The 16,273-nt window shown below is 42.4% G+C and overlaps 1 protein-coding gene across 3 annotated transcripts in view; it reads right to left on the bottom strand.

Moving 5' to 3' along the window:
• AFF3 (AF4/FMR2 family member 3) overlaps positions 1-16,273 on the bottom strand; it is a 630,275-nt gene that overhangs the window by 60,353 nt on the left and 553,649 nt on the right. The window lies entirely within an intron of this gene.

The raw sequence follows: 16,273 nt of genomic DNA, 5'->3' as shown, positions 1-16,273 counted from the left end.
GTTGGTGCCCCTTGGTAGTCGGGCACTGGTTATTCGTGTGGCCATTTTGGAAGGGAAGGTGGTGTAACATTCAAATGGCTGTTTCTATTTTGCTGCTGTTCTGGGAATGGCTTTTAAAATGCATCCCCAAATCCAATCATCTACAAAAATGCAAGGAAATCCAAAAAGCTTGAACTATTTTGCAAAGCATGAAAATGACTGCTTTATTTTTGCCCTAGAGGAAAATGCAGCATGATGGCAGGGATTAGGCAGAGGGCTGTCAGGAAGGGCATGGCGTTCTGCTCTGAGCTTTCATGGCCTGCTGGAAGGTTCCAGAGACCGAGGGACTGTCCAAGTTCATGTCTTGCTTCCTCCCTTTTCCCACCTGTAGTTGAGTGCTGTAGCGATTACAGGTGCTGGGATGTTGTTATAAACTGTAACCTTCCTTTGAGTCCTTTCCTGGAGAACTGAAGATCCCTCACTGACACACTTTTGTATATTCTGGACTTCAAAATTCAATCCCAGTGCTGTGGCTTATAGGAACTGCATTTCACATTTATACTTGATGTTTATATCCATGCTGAAATTTGCCAGAAAGTCATTACATACTCAAAGATAACAAGAAAAACTGACTGATGCTTTCCAGTAGTAATTAATTAACCATAAAAATTCAAATAGCACACATCCACTCAGAATGTGTTCAAGCAAAAAAGAAAATTTCAGTACTCACATAATATTCAACATCTTCAACGTCCTTTATTAACAAAATTGAAAGACACCATAATATGTTCTTTTGAGGTCAAGCTCTAAATACCAAAAATGCCAGTCACTCTTGTATGTTGAGTCAGCAAATATCTGCTTGCTTCTACCTGTGACCAGTGCTTCTATAGGACCGAGCATCAGTGAAGGCCAGGGGCCAGGGAGCTTGTAGGCGTTTGACGGTCTCAAGTGCAAAGCAGCCTGGACATGATAAAGGACTCCTTTCACCCATCCCTTAAATCTTTGATACATGCTTTGCCCCAAGAGGACTTTCATAAATCCTGGATATGGGGGTGGGGATGGAGGTAACACTCATTGGAGCTTTGTTTCTATAAAAACCACCAGACAAGAAACGATCTTGCAGGAGAGCTAAAAATAAAAGCGTCTCTTGGAGCGGCAGGGTTAGGGGAACCAGAGTTTGAACATAACATTCCCCAGTGGGGTTTTCATTTCTTCCACCAATGTTGCCGCCTATACTGATTGTCTGGCAAAATTCTTCAGCATCAGACAACATCTGCACGTTCATGCCTTGCCTGAGCTTCAGTGCTTTCTTTTCCAGCCTGTTATTTGTGTCTAGAATTGAGTGAGGGATCCTGGATCTTAAGACACAGTAGGGAAAGGGACAGTTAGAGCTCAGGGGCCGTAATATTTCTTTCCTTCTTTACGAACAAAAATCCGTCTTTCCTGTTGGCTGAATCTAGATGGTTACTATCAATGGAATCACAAAAAAAAAAAAAGGACGATTGAATTCTGACTGAACATGAACATCTGGGATCCATGTTAATAGTTTGTAGAACCTGACAGAAATAAGCAATGGGGAATATTTAATAAATGGTGCTGGGAGAACTGGCTAGCCATATGCAGAAGATTGAAACTGGACCCCTTCCTTACACCATATACAAAAATCAACTCAAGATAGATTAAAGACTTACATTTACAAACTAAAACTGTAAAACCCCTGGAAGACAACCTAGGCAACACCATTCAGGATACATGAACGGGCAAAGATTTCATGACAAAGATGTCAAAAGCAATTGCAACAAAAGCAAAAATTGACAAATGAGATCCAATTAAACTAAAGAGCTTCTGCACAAGAAACTATCAACAGAGTAAACAGACAACCTACAGAATGGGAGGAAATTTTTGCAAACTATGCATTTGACAAAGCTCTAATATCCAGCATTTATAAGAAACTTAAACAAATTTACAAGAAAAAAACAACCTCACTAAAAAGTGGGCAAAGGACATGAACAGACACTTTTCAAAAGAAGACATACATGCGACCAACAAGCATATGGAAAAAAGCTCAACATCACTGATCATCAGAGAAATGCAACTCAAAACCACAATGAGATACCATCTCACACCAATCAGAATGACTATTATGTAAAAGTCCAAAAATAACAGGTGTTGGCAAGGTTGTGGAGAAAAAGGAACCCTTATACACTGCTGGTAGAAGTGTAAATTAGTTCAACCATTGTGGAAGACAGTGTGGTGATTCCTCAAAGACCTAAAGATAGAAATACCATTCAACTCGGCCATCCCATTACTGGGTATATACCCAAAGGAATACAGATCATTCTTTCACAAAGACACATGCACATATATGTTCACTGCAACACTATTCACAATAGCAAAAACACAGAATTAACTCAAATGCCCATCAATGACAGACTGGATAAAGAAAATGTGGTACACATATACCATGAAATACAATGCAACCATTAAAAAAAAAAAAGATTATGTCCTTTGCAGGGACATGGACGGAGCTGAAGGCCATTATCCTTACCAAACTAACACAGGAACAGAAAAACCAAATACTGCGTGTTCTCACTTATAAGTGGGAGCTAAATGATGAGAACACATGGACACTGAGAAGGGAACCACACACTGGGGCCTATTGGAGGGTGGAGGATGGGAGGAGAGCGATGGTCAGGAAAAATAAACTAATGGGTACTAGGCTTAATACCTGGATGATGAGATAATCTGTATCACAAACCCCCATGGCACATTTACCTATGTAACAAACCTGCACATCCTGCACATGTGCCCCTTAACTTAAAAAAAATAGTTTTTGGTAGGTCCCAAAACACCCCAAACACTGGGGGGTAAAGACACAAAAATAAACAAAAAAGCAAAACAACACATGGCTCAAAAGCTTCCTTGTTAAAAGGATGGGGTTCGGGGACACAGATGTGGAGGAAAGATATGTGTTTCTCTGCCACCCTCTGGAGTGACATCTGCCAACGATTAGCAAATGAAGATGAATAAAGAACATTCTGATCGGTGATCAAAACCATTGGACATCATAGAAAAATCAATCAGTACATTCCATCTGCTTGCACTCAACAAAAAAACATGCAATGCTGGTTCTGTGTGCTCTGGGCTTTGTGTGTACGGCACAGGCAGCAAGGTGTGTGGGATTCCTTGTGGTCTGCACCCCAAAGTGACTGTCTTTTGAAAAGTGGCACTTCAACTTCTTGGAAAGTACCCATTCAGTAGTTACCACGCTGCCCGCCTTTAATGGCGTCGGTCCTGAAGTGATGAGGCACACTAGCCCAAGGAGGCAGCATCTCCGATCTGCATTATATTGGCAGAAAAACCTTATACTTTAATGTTTTCCTTTCTTAAATTACGAAATTCACTTAAAATGACAGCTTTACTGGCATAACTATTATCTGTTTTTAAAACAGCTGAGAGAGCCAAGAGTTTAGGTTTTTCTTCATACGTTACTTGTAAGGGTTGTGCAATTTACGATGTCTGGATTAAATATATTCACGTTTCAATGGTCCCTGTAGAGAGTATGTATTATAATCTAGAAACAATCATAGCAAAGATGGGGGCAGACTTCACTGCAACGGCGCTAGTAGCTCCAGTTGTGGGATCAAGATCACGCTCCCCACTTCCACGAAGGCAGCTCCTCTAACCCAGCCTTGCCTGGGGCCTTGGGGTCAGCTGACCATTCTGGCCTCAGTGTAGTGACTGCTCCCACCACAGGTGCTTGCAGCTGCTTTACCCACCGTGGGGCAGCTGCAGCAGTGAGGGTGGCAGAGCTAAGATGAGGAAGCCAGGAATGGATTCCCTGCAGACAAGTACTAGTGAAAGGATGGACTCAGCTGAGCCACATACACACACATATATACGTATCTCTAGAATTTGTTGTTGCCCAGGCTGGAGTGCAGTGGCGATCAGAGCTCCCTGCAGCCTCAAACTCCTGGGCTCAGGCAATCGTCCCTCCTCAGCCTCCCAAGTAGTTGGAACTACAGGCATGCACCACCACACCCGGCTAATTTTTGTATTTTTTTTTTATAAAGACAGGATCTTTCTATGTTGTCTAGGCTAGTCCTGAACTCCTGGCTTCAAGCAATCCTTCCACCTCAGCCTCCCAAAGTACTGGGATTACAGGTATGAGCCACTGCACCCGGCCTAGGCTTTATATATTTAAAATTGCAAACTGAAAATTTTGGTGTGCCGATTGGTTGTCATGTTTACGTACCAAAGATGCCTAAAAAAATTAACTTAAGCCTGGGCAACACAGTGAGACCCTGTCTCTACCAAACCCCCCGTCTCCCCCACAAAAAATAAATTAGCTGGGTGTGCTGGCATGTGCCTGTGGTCCCAGCTACTCAGGATTACTTGAGGCTGGGAGGTCAAGGCTGCAGTAAGCCATGATTGTGCCACTGCACCCCAGTCTGGGTGACAGAGCAAGGCCCTGTCAAAAAAAATATATTATAGTGGATTTTTTCCTGAAATGATAACGCGGATTGGTTGACATGATGACACAAACTTGGACAATTTTTAGCATACTACCTACCAAGTTCTTGGACCCAGTGCCATCTCATGAACATGGTGCCGTTTGACAGCAGCCGTAAAACATTATTGAGATCATGGAATAAAAGTCTGTGTGTCACCAAAGCTCAGCACAGTGCCTGGCACATAATAGGTGTTCATGTGTGATTACTGAATGAAAAACTAAAGAGAAAAAAATCCATCACTGGGTTAATGAGTGTTTTTTTTTTTTTTTTTAAAGAGATTGAATCTTTTGAAAAGGTTATAATGTCAGTTTTCCAATTAAAAAATATTTGAGAGTACTTCAGCAACCTTTAAGACAGACTTCTTCCTTTCTGAGAATATTTCTTTAAATGTACTCTAAGTTCCATCTGCTATAATTTAAGCACAGTTCCCTCTCGGATGGTTTACTTTCTGCATTATGATTTCATGAAACGTTTGACTGGTTTTGTGAGTGGTCAGAGCCAAATACACCTTTGAGAGAGATCCAGCTTTCTCTAAATGATCTGCTTGGTGTGTTTCTTCCTATGGCTGCAATGACACCTTCCTTTTGGAATCTAGCCTTGGCTAAGTCTGAATGCAGACTGTAAAGTAAAAGACCTGGAGGCTGGGCGTGGTGGCTCATGCCTGTAATCCCAGCACTTTGGGAGGCCAAGGTGGGCAGATCACGAGGTCAAGAGTTTGAGAACAGCCCAGCCAACATAGTAAAACCCCGTCTCTACTAAAAATATAAAAAATTAGCTGGGTGTGGTGGTGGGCGCCTATAATCCCAGCAACATGGGAGGTTGAGGCAAGAGAACTGCTTGAACCTGGGAGGCGGAGGTTGCAGTGAGCCAAGATTGTGCCACTGCACTCCAGCCCGGGTGACAATGTGAGACTCCGTCTCAAAAACAAAAAAACAAACAAACAAAAAAAACAAAACAAAAAATAACCCAAAAGATCTGGAACCACAATGACAAAATCTTGGATCTCACAGTCAAGGGTGCTCCTGCCTGCCAAGTGTATTGTGGGGCCTGAAGACATATCCAAAATTGTCCACACACTTTTAACTGACAAGTAACTTAGAGAGAGGCTCTCTGCCTGGTTGGTGCTGTGTGGACAGCTGTGGTACCCACACCGCACCACACATGCTGTGGGCACTCCACTGGGATTGACCGAATAATAATGTTTGCTCCTCCTCATTCAACACTCGGTGAGAACACATGCTTGATATCCAAACCGTAACCAGTGTCCTGGCAACAGCAATCCTTTATTAATAGCATCACTATTGATATCAATTCATCTAACACCATACCACGTAAGTAAGAATGGTAAATGCGGGCTTCAGAAGGTTTGCTATTGCTAGAGTTATTATCCAAAAAAAAAAAAAAAAAAAAAAAAACCAACTGGCAGGCTATTGCTTCTATCCTGAAATGTAATTGTTTGTTCTGCAATACTTCCAAGAATGATTTCTCTGTACCACTTGGCTTTTGAAGCTCTTCAGGGTCTGGTCTTAACCAGATTTCCAGCTTCACCTCAGTGGGTCTATCCCTAAACCTTGGCAATAATACATTTCTCAGCATCTGGACAGGCTGGGTCTGTTTCGAGCAGGATGTCCTTGCACATGCTATTTTCTGTGCCAGAAAGTCCTTTTTCTCTTTTTCCTTTGAGTTACTGTTACCTCCTACTCGTTCCGCAGGACTAAGCGGCTATGTTTCCCTACACTGTAAAGGTTTTCCCTGCTCCCCCAGGCATCAGTGATGATTCCTCCCGAGTCCCTCTAGCACACTGCCCACTTCTCTATTGCAGCCCTTGCCACATTAAGGATTGGAATCATCTAATTTATTCATGCAATGTATTTTTTTTTCTGTTCCCTTGGGAATTGTAGGCGTTCTTAAAACTGGTAACTTTAGAACACTACCATTTACATGTGTATCAGGCTGAAAACTGAGAACCCACAGGGGCCACGCAAGTAGCATCCATGAGTGAAGTGTTCAGGTATAAGCAAAACAAATGTGTAACATGTGATTATAAATGTCAGCAGACCCTCAGCTCCCCAGGTAGGGGAAAGGAAGCAAATTGGAGAATCCCACTAGGTCGAATGCTGCTTCTCCAGGCCAGCCTATCTCTGTACCTGGAGACAAGAGCTGATTATTATCAAATCTTTTGATTTTTTTCACATGAAGTCCCAAATCCTTAGGTTTATATCAAATCTCCTGATTTTAAAATGCTGGTAACTAATTTGAAAAGTTTTAACCATGAAAAGTTTCATTGTATTTTAGCAATGAAACACATCTGTGGGTAGGGCAAGGCCTGTGGGGCACCATTCTGAGACCTCTCATCTATGTCCCATTATTACACATTTTGAGATGGCTCAATATAAAATAGAAAAATACAGAGACCCCAACCAGGAGAAGTTCTACCCACTCAGGAATGTAGACTAGTAGGGCCAGGGACAAACAAGGGGTGAACCAAATATTCTCACTTCCTCAGCCCACCTTTTTTTTCTTAAAGTGAAAGCAAGTTTATTAAGAAAGTAAAGGAATAAAAAAATGGCTACTCCATAGAGCAGTTACCAAATACCATTTTTTTTTTCATTTTTTTTTTTTTTACCTTAGGATTTTTTTTTTTTTTTGAGACGGAGTCTCGCTCTGTCACCCAGGCTGGAGTGCAGTGGCGTGATCTCGGCTCACTGCAAGCTCTGCCTCCCAAGTTCATGCCATTCTCCTGCCTCAGCCTCCTGAGTAGCTGGGACCATGGGTGCCCGCCACCACGCCTGGCTAATTTTTTTGTATTTTTAGTAGAGACAGGGTTTCACTGTGTTAGCCAGGATGGTCTCGATCTCCTGACCTTGTGATCTGCCTGCCTCAGCCTCCCAAAGTGCTGGGATTACAGGCTTGAGCCACCGTCCCAGCCAATATTTTTTTTTTTTAATTTTTTATTTCCATAGGTTTTGGGCGAGGGGACAGGGGGTATTTGGTTACAGGATTAAGTTCTTCAGCAGTGATTTATGAGATTTTGGTGCACCCATCACCTGAGCAGTAGACACTGAGCCCAATTCATAGTCTTTGATCCCTCACTCCTCTCCCACCCTGAATCCCGAAAGTCCATCGTAGCATTCTTAGGCCTTTGCATCCTCATAGCTTAGCTCCCACTTAGGAGTGAGAACATACGATGTTTGGTTTTCCATTCCTGAGTCACTTCACTTAGAATAATAGTCTCCAGTCCCATCCAGGTTGCTGCGAAGGTCATTAATTCATTCCTTTTCATGACTGAATAGTATTCTACGGTATATATATATATATCACATTTTCTTTATCCACTTGTTGATTGATGGATCGGCTCACTTATTTAAAAAAAAATTCTATTTTGAAATAAATAGAGATTCACTGGAAGTTGTAAAAAACAATAGTACAGAGATTGTTCATGTACCCCTCACCCAGTTAATCCCAAGGTTAAATCTTATGTAACTATACTATAATATCAAAACCAGAAAACTGACAATGGCACAATATATAGTTCCTTGTGATTTTATTACATGTATAGATGGTCAGGCCTCTGAGCCCCAGCCTGCAGGCACACATCCAGATGGCCTGAGGCAATCGAAAATCACAAAAGAAGTGAAACAGCCAGCTCCTGTCTTAACTGATTGACCAACCTTACAACATTCCATGATGACTTGTTCCTGCCCTGCCCCAACTGATTGATCCATCGACCTCGTGACATTCTTCTTCTGAACAGTGAGTCCCATCATCTCTCCACCTGACCCCTCCTCTGCTGACAATAGATACCTACCTTTAATTGTAACTTTCCACTGCTTACCAGCCTTGTTGCTCACACAAAGCCTGTTGGTGGTCTTTTCACACGGACGGGCTTGACATAGATTCATGTAACCACCACCACTATGAAAATATCAAACTGTCCCATCACCATAAAGATCTCCCTCATGACACCCTTTTAGGGTCACTCACACTGACCTCCGCCCTCTGCCATTCCTAATCTCTGGCGACCACTCATCTGTTTCCCGTCTCTAAAATGCTGTCATTTTGAGAATGTTATAGAAATAGAATCACATAGTTATGTGTTCTTTTTTAAACTAAATTATTGAGATAGAATTTATTCATAGTAAGCATCCTTTTGAGATGGGCCTTTTTTCAGTCAACACAATGTCATGAGAGCCATCCACGTTTTTTTTTTAACATATCCATAGCTTGTTTATTTTTATTGCCAGGTAGGATTCCATGGTACGGACCTTTAAAGGTTCACCTGTTTTTTTAACCATTCGCCCAATGAGGGACATTCTGGCTGCTTCCAGTTTTGGACTATTAAGAATAAGGCTGCTATGAATGTTTCTGAATAGGTTTCTATGTGGATGTAAATGTCCATTTCTCTGGTACACTGCTTCCAGGTTTTCAAACTTGTTTTCTGTCTTCAAAATTTGACTCTGATGAGTTTGCACAGGGATTTCTTTGAGCTTATCTTGTTTGGGATTTGTTCAGATTCTTGAGTCTGTAGGTTTATGTCTTTTGTAAAATTTGGCTTTTTTTTTTTTTTTTTTTTTTTGAGATGGAGTCTCGTTCTGTCTCCCAGGCTAGAGTGCAGTGGTGCAATCTCATCTCACTGCAAGCTCCACCTCCCGGGTTCACGCCATTCTCCTGCCTCAGCCTCCTGACTAGCGGGGACTATAGGCGCCCACCACCATGCCCAGCTAATTTTTTTGTATTTTTAGTAGAGACGGGGTTTCACCGTGTTAGCCAGGATGGTCTCGATTTCCTGGCCTTGCGATCCGCCTGTCTTGGCCTCCCAAAGTGCTGGGCTTATAGACGTTGAGCCACCGTGCCTGGCCAAATTTGGCATTTTTAAAGCCATTATGAGTCTGAATACTTTCTGGATAATTTTCAGCCTCACTCTTTTTCTCTTGTCCTTCTGGTACTCAGATGACAACCATGTAAGCTCTTTTCTTACAGTCCTGCAGGTCCCCAGGGCTCTGTCCTTCCCTACCCCCCAGTCTGTTTATTCTCTGTTGTTCCTATCAGGCAATTTCTCTTGTTCCATCTTCAGGTTCACTAATTCTTCCCTGTGTTCTCTTCATTCTGTGGTTGAGCTCATCCACTGAGTTTTTCAAATTCTGCTTATTGAATTTTTCAGTTCTAAAATTTCTATTGGCCTTTTCCTTGTATTTTCTTTATTACTGTGGTGAGACCCCCCCTACTTTTTCAGTTGTCTCAAGCTTGTTTTTAATTGCTCCTTGAAGCATTTTATGATGGTTGCTTTAAAATGCTTCTCAGATAATTACAACACCTGGGTTGGTCTCAGTATTCGCATCTGTGGATTGTCTTTTCTCGTTCAAGTTGAGATCTTCCAGGTTCTTGGTATGACGAGTGATTTTCTATTGTATTCTGAACATTTTTGGTATGATAATACGTTGATTTTTAAAAATACGGCTTGTTTTCGCAGGCCTCCACTAATGCCATGTTGGCAGGTGTAGGGAGGGTTGTCTCCCTAGAGTTGTGCAAAGGTGGACGTTTAAGCTTCCCCCACTCAGGCTTTGCTCATGGGGATGGGGGCCACAGTTTTTTTTTTTTTTTTTTTTTTTTTTGCCCATGGTGTTTGTCTGGAATAGGGTGGTTATTGTCTGAAAGTTTTCCACGGTGGCTCACACCTGTAATCCCAATACTTTGGGGAGGTCGAGGCGGGTGGATCACCTAAGGTCAGGAGTTCGAGACCAGCCTGGCCAACATGGTAAAACCCCGTCTCTACTAAAAATACAAAAATTAGCTGGGCGTGGTGGTATGTGCCTATAATCCCAGCTACTCGGGAGGCTGAGGCAGGACAATCGCTTGAACCCGGGAGGCAGAGGTTGCAGTGAGCCGAGATTGCGCCACTGCACTCCGGCCTGGGTGACAGAGAGAGACTCCGTCTAAAAAAAAAAGAAAAAAGTTTTCATCTTGCTAGGATATGCATTTCCTGACCCTTTGGTTACAAGGAACTGGCTTTCCTGTGGCTTCTGTCTGTGCCTGCTGCCAGGTTGCTGGCTTCTCCAGCATCCACTCTGTGCTATATAAACAAAAAAGGAAACCCAGGGAAGTCACCACCATGTCTCTTCCTCAGGCCCGAGCTGATTTGCCGTCTCCCTGCCTTTCAGCCTTGTTGTGTTTGTTTTATATGTAACATCCATGGAGTTTAGCTGTACTTAGCAGGAGGAGGAGGAAAAAGTGCATTAACATCTTGTCCCAGAACAGGCAACCACCCACTTGGTATTTAGCAAGTAGAAAGGAACCCTCTCTCCATACTTCCAACCTCCAGCTCTGGTTAATTATCTCAAAAGCTGATGAATGAAACAATTACAAAAGTCTCTGCTATAGTTCCTGCCCATTTTATCACCTAGTCAAATTAGGCATTAATTCATTCATTTTAAAACTGCTATTATGAGAATTAAGCTCAGATTTTCAGATTTTACAAGGGTGTGTACCAAACCTGAAAAGGACATATTACCAAGAATGTACACAGCCTTGTGAGAAAAATGACTCAAATGAAGTGAGGCTGTAAAAATGTTAAGGATAGAAAGTCGAGTGCTTTAAATGTTATGTTCATAGTGAAAAATTCTCTCCATATATTTGTGAGGAAATGGGCTTTCCAGGATTCCAGTTAGCTGGGGACAGAGAAACGGATAGAATATCTAACGGTTGACTTTGCTTTTTCCCTGGGAGAGGATAGGGTTTTGCTGATGCTGGGTTTTGCTCCAGATTGAGTTACAGCCTCTCGGAGACCTGGGATCTGAGCTGGTGCACAGCACACCTGTTCCAGCTCTGTGGGAGCACCTCTGCCTCAGCCGTTCCTGTGACCTTGGCTAAAGAAGCCGAGGACCTCATCTAAACTCACAGGGTGTAAGTGTGTGGTCTTCCCCTGCCAGTGTGTGGATTACAAAGCAGCATGATCACAGTTATGTAAAAATATACACACAGAGGAAAAAGATGCTGAGAGGATATTCAGATGTTAACTGTGGATATTTTTGGATGGTGAAAATATGGGGATTAAATGGTTTTTGAACTTTTCTATGTTTTCAAAATTTCATTGTCTTTTCACCAGTAAAACACATGACACCATTTTCAAGTCTATGTGATTGTGGAATATGACTATTCATGTATTCCTGAATGTCGCTTGCTAGCATTTTGTTTGGGAGTTTAGGGGGTTGATATTCACAGGTGAACTAAATATTTACATTGACGTATTTTACATTTTGGGGGAGATTTTTGACAGCTTTGTATCATGATGGTTTTAGCTTAAAAGAATCAATTGGATAGTGTTTTACCTTTTCATAGTGTTCTGGGAAATGTTAAGTAATATGAAAGTTACCTGTTCTTTGAAAGTTTAAAATAATTTGTCACCTATAAAATCATCTAATCTCAGAACCTTTAAGAATGGCAATTCTTTGATATCTTTCACAATTTATTATTTGGTTATTGGCCATTAATTCTTGTGTCAATTTTTAAATTTTTTTTCCCAAAAGATTCTATTTAATTTATATTTTCAACTTTATTACCACAAAAGTTATATAATATTCTCTTATAATAAAAGCATGGTGTCTATTATATTACTTCTTTTAAAATTTTTCCTCTTTCTTATTTCTTCATTATATTTGCCAAAAGTTTTCTAGAAACAACTTTTGACTGATATACCATAATAACTCTAGTATTTTCTGGCTTTGCTGCTACATTTTTCATGTTTATGTATAATACTTTTACAAACTTCTTGAGTTGAAGGCTTGTTTCGGCTATGTTTACTCTTCCTTAATAATAGCAGCCTTTGCGACTATCTTTCTGCCTCTGAGTATACCCATGGTTGCAGGCGATCATCCTTGTTATGTTCTGTTTTTCTTTTCCTTACTTTCTAAATAGATCATCGAAGTCATTTTTAAGTCTTGTTTGATCAAATAGTCATTTAGAAGAATGCTTTTCAATACCTGATGACATTTCAGTGGGATAAACATTACACTTAAGTCCAAAAATAAACAGGATATTACAGAATGTGTAATAGCTTAGCACATGTGGAAACCTCAGTAGTCAGTGGCTTCAGCCTGGGGCAGGAACCTTAGAGCTGTTTTGAGGTGATTTGGACAAGGTGAGAGGAGGGACAGGCAGCAGAACTCATTAACTCTGAACCAGGAGTAGGATGGGAGTAGGGAATGGCCTGGGGAAGGGATTAGGCCATAAAGAAGACTTATGCACCACTGTGATATCCCAAAGGGCCCTGAAACCTTCTACTGGCCTTAGGGAACAATAAAAGTCAACAGAACCTGCCACATTTAGCAGAGGAGAAACACAGTAATATAGGAGGTCCATAAACTTGGACATAAATTAAGTCTCATATTTCACTGCGGATGCTATTGTAGCATCTGGAACTCTTTCAGTTACAAACCAAAGAATTCAGAGATCCTCCTGACCAGCCCACTAGGCCATTTACACAGACGTATCAGAGAGTGAGGTGCTGAGGCCCAACTTCCAATTTCAGAAGAGTGCTGAGACACAAGGCTTGATCCCCAATTTGAGATACCAGAGAGCACAGATGTCATCTTGTGGGGTCCTAGTTACTTCCTGGGTTTGTACCCTTTATGACATAAAATGTCACAGGTGACAATAAGCCATTAGTTCTTAACCAGCTGCCGGATCCTCTGCTCCCTTGCTTAGAGGGGCGCTGTGACTTGGGGAATCTGTTCCAACACTCAAAACATTTCTTAGTATGGAATTCCTGAGTTTACAGCATCACTACCTGACTACTGACATTTGCTAAGAAATACAATTTCTTTTGTTCAGGGTTCAGCCCTGCTTTTGGATTTATCAGCTTTTCTTTTTCAGATGGGTGAAGAACATTCTCTTGTAGATGAACCAAGACAAAAAAGCTATGCTTGGAGCTCTGGGTCATACTGGGAACAAAGTTTTACTTTCAGTTGAATAAAGACGCACGGGTGGCCCCACCAAAGAGAAAGGCATTTCACAAATAAAGAAAAAATACAATAATGTACAGACATTCATTGGTTCCCAAATACTCCTGGGCTTGAAAGTTTTTCTGACTATCATGTAATAACATACTTATTTAATGCTGATAGTCCATCACGGAACAGTTTCTATACAGCCGTCTTCTCTGGACCCCAGGCTTTGAATGGGGTAGAGTCCTCTAGCCTGTCCTTCAGACGGAAGTGTCTTTGGAGATCTGTACGTGTCACTGGGCAGCATGGAAATGGCTACGGATCTTTTTATGTCCGAACATGAATTAGGCTGGGAGTCCGGATGGCGGAGGGCCCTGGAGGACGCCAGGCTTGTCCCCTGTAAAAAGCTTCTCTGCCCCCTCTGCACCACACAGCTTGGCAAGACCAGTTTGCAGCTGCATTTCCCGCCTGTCCTGGGCACTGTTTGAGAGACTGTGACAAGCAGCAGCTGCCTTCTGGTGATACAAACTTGCCTCCCCCTCTTTCAGGCGGGTGGTACCACTAGAGACACCGAGTTGAAAAGCCCTTCTTGGCCCAGAGAGAACCTCAAGCAGGGAATTCAACATCCTTCCTTGACAACTGGGATGGGAGCTGCCATGTGGCCTGGGCCCAAACCTGAGAAAGCTGAGAACATCCACTTGGACAACTTCTTCCCTGGCAGAGGGAGCTGAAAGCGTGGATGGAGTGACGGCCATCTGGTGGGCGTGTGGGAGCCAGGGTGCACGGGATGGGAGGCGCTGCCTCTTCGGAGGTTAAGCTGACCGGCTGGCGGGTGGGACGGCCATGCCAGGGGTTGGGGGCCATTGCCCTCCAGCTGACAAGAGTGAGCAGGCTGCCCCAGATGAGCGAACGACCTCGACAGTGCTTCATCTGACCTGCTCGCAGGACACAGCTTCCGCGTGCTTCCGACTTCCTCTGCCTGCTTTCCCTGCCTCTGCAGCTGCTGGATGTGGGCAGGGAAGCTCCCAGCGATGGCTTTTCAGGCACCAGGTCTATGGGGAAATGCTGGGAGATTCTGGGCTACAAGAATTAACCGACACTCTGAGCTTCTTTCTAGCCCCGTCCTCAGGCGTTAAGATTCCCAGGGACTGCTTATAGAGGTGAAATCATGTTGAGGGCACCTCTGCAAACTCATCTGCTCCCTACTTCAATCCTGGAAGAGAGAGGTTCTACTGTGAGGAACACCTCTTTTACCCCAAGCAATGGGAGCGTTGTAAGGCAATATAACCCATTAGAGATCCTGCCACCCATGTACTTATTTATAACAGTCCTTCCATTTATTCAGATATATTTTCAGTTCGAGGAGGCCTTTGGATAGTGCGGCCTCAAACTGCCATCCTCATGGAAACTCCACAACCCCTATGGCAGTAACACTTTGCCAGAGTTCTTTGACATTTTTTTTTTAACAGCTTCATTAAGATATAATTTACATACCACCCATTTCAAGTATATAATTCAATGTATTTTATAACCTTCATAGCATTATACAACTATCACCATGATCTAATTTTAAAACATTTTTTATCCTCCTTGAAAGAAAACAGCACTTTGGGAGACCGAGGCAGGTGGATCACCTGAGATCAGGAGTTAGACACCAGCCTGACCCATATGGTGAAACCCCGTCTCTACTAAAAATACAAAAAAATTAGCCGGGCGTGGTGGCGGGCGCCTGTAGTCCCAGTGACTCAGGAGGCTGAGACAGGAGAATCGCTTGAACCTGGGAGGTGGAGGTTGCAGTGTGCCGAGATTGTGCCACTACACTCCAGTCTGGGAGACAGAGCAAGACTCTGTCTCAAAAAAAAAAAAAAAAAAAAAAAAAAAAAAAGAAGAAAAGAAAAGAAACCGTGTATCCATCAGCAGTCAACTCCCATTCCTCCCACTCCAAGCTTCCCTTGCCCCCAGCCCTAAGCAAGCACTAATCTCCTTTCTATAGCTGTAAATTTGCCCCTCTAGACATTTCATAGAGAGGAAATGATGTAAGTATGTGGTCTTCTGTGACTACTTCTTTCACTTAGCGTAATGTTTTAAAGGGTCATCTATACTGTAGCATGTATCAGCACTTCGCTGCTTTTCCTGGTTGAATAATATTCCATTGTATCAATATACCACATTTTGTTTATCCTTTCATTAGATGATGGACATCGGATTGTTTCCATTTCGGGCTACTATGGATAATGCCACTATGCGCATTCATGTCTAAGTTTTGTGTGAACATATGTTTTCATTTCTCTTGGGTATGTACATAAAAGAGGAATTGCTGGGTCCTTTGCTAACTCTGAGTTTAATCTTTTGAGAACTGCAAGACTGTTTTCCAAAGCAGCTGCACCACTTTGCATTCCCACCAGGAGGGCATGGGGTTCTAACTTCTCCACATGCTCGTCAGCAATTGTTATTGTCCATCTTTTCGATTCTGCCCATCACGCTGGGTGTGAAGTGGTGTCTCACTGTGGTTTTGATTTGGATTTCCCCAGAGGCGAATCATGTTGAGTATCTTTTCATGTGCTCGTCAGTCATTTGCATATCTTCTTTGGAGAATGTGTATTCAAATCCTTCGGTCTTTTTATTAACTTGAGTTACATTAATTCTTTATATATTCTGGATACAAGTTGTTTATCTGATATACATTGTGCAAGTACTTTCTCTCTGTCTGTAGTTTGTGTTTTCACTTCCTTGATGGTATCATTTGCTACAACACAAACATTTCTAATTTTGCGGATGTTCAGGTAACCTATATTTTTCTTTTGTCACTTGTCCTTACTTGACTCTGCTTAATGGTAACAG

Source organism: Piliocolobus tephrosceles, chromosome 15 (assembly GCF_002776525.5).
Source record: "Piliocolobus tephrosceles isolate RC106 chromosome 15, ASM277652v3, whole genome shotgun sequence".
Lineage (NCBI taxonomy): Eukaryota > Metazoa > Chordata > Mammalia > Primates > Cercopithecidae > Piliocolobus > Piliocolobus tephrosceles.
The sequence above is the reverse complement of the archived record's forward strand: the minus strand, read 5'-3'. Positions and strand labels throughout refer to the sequence as shown.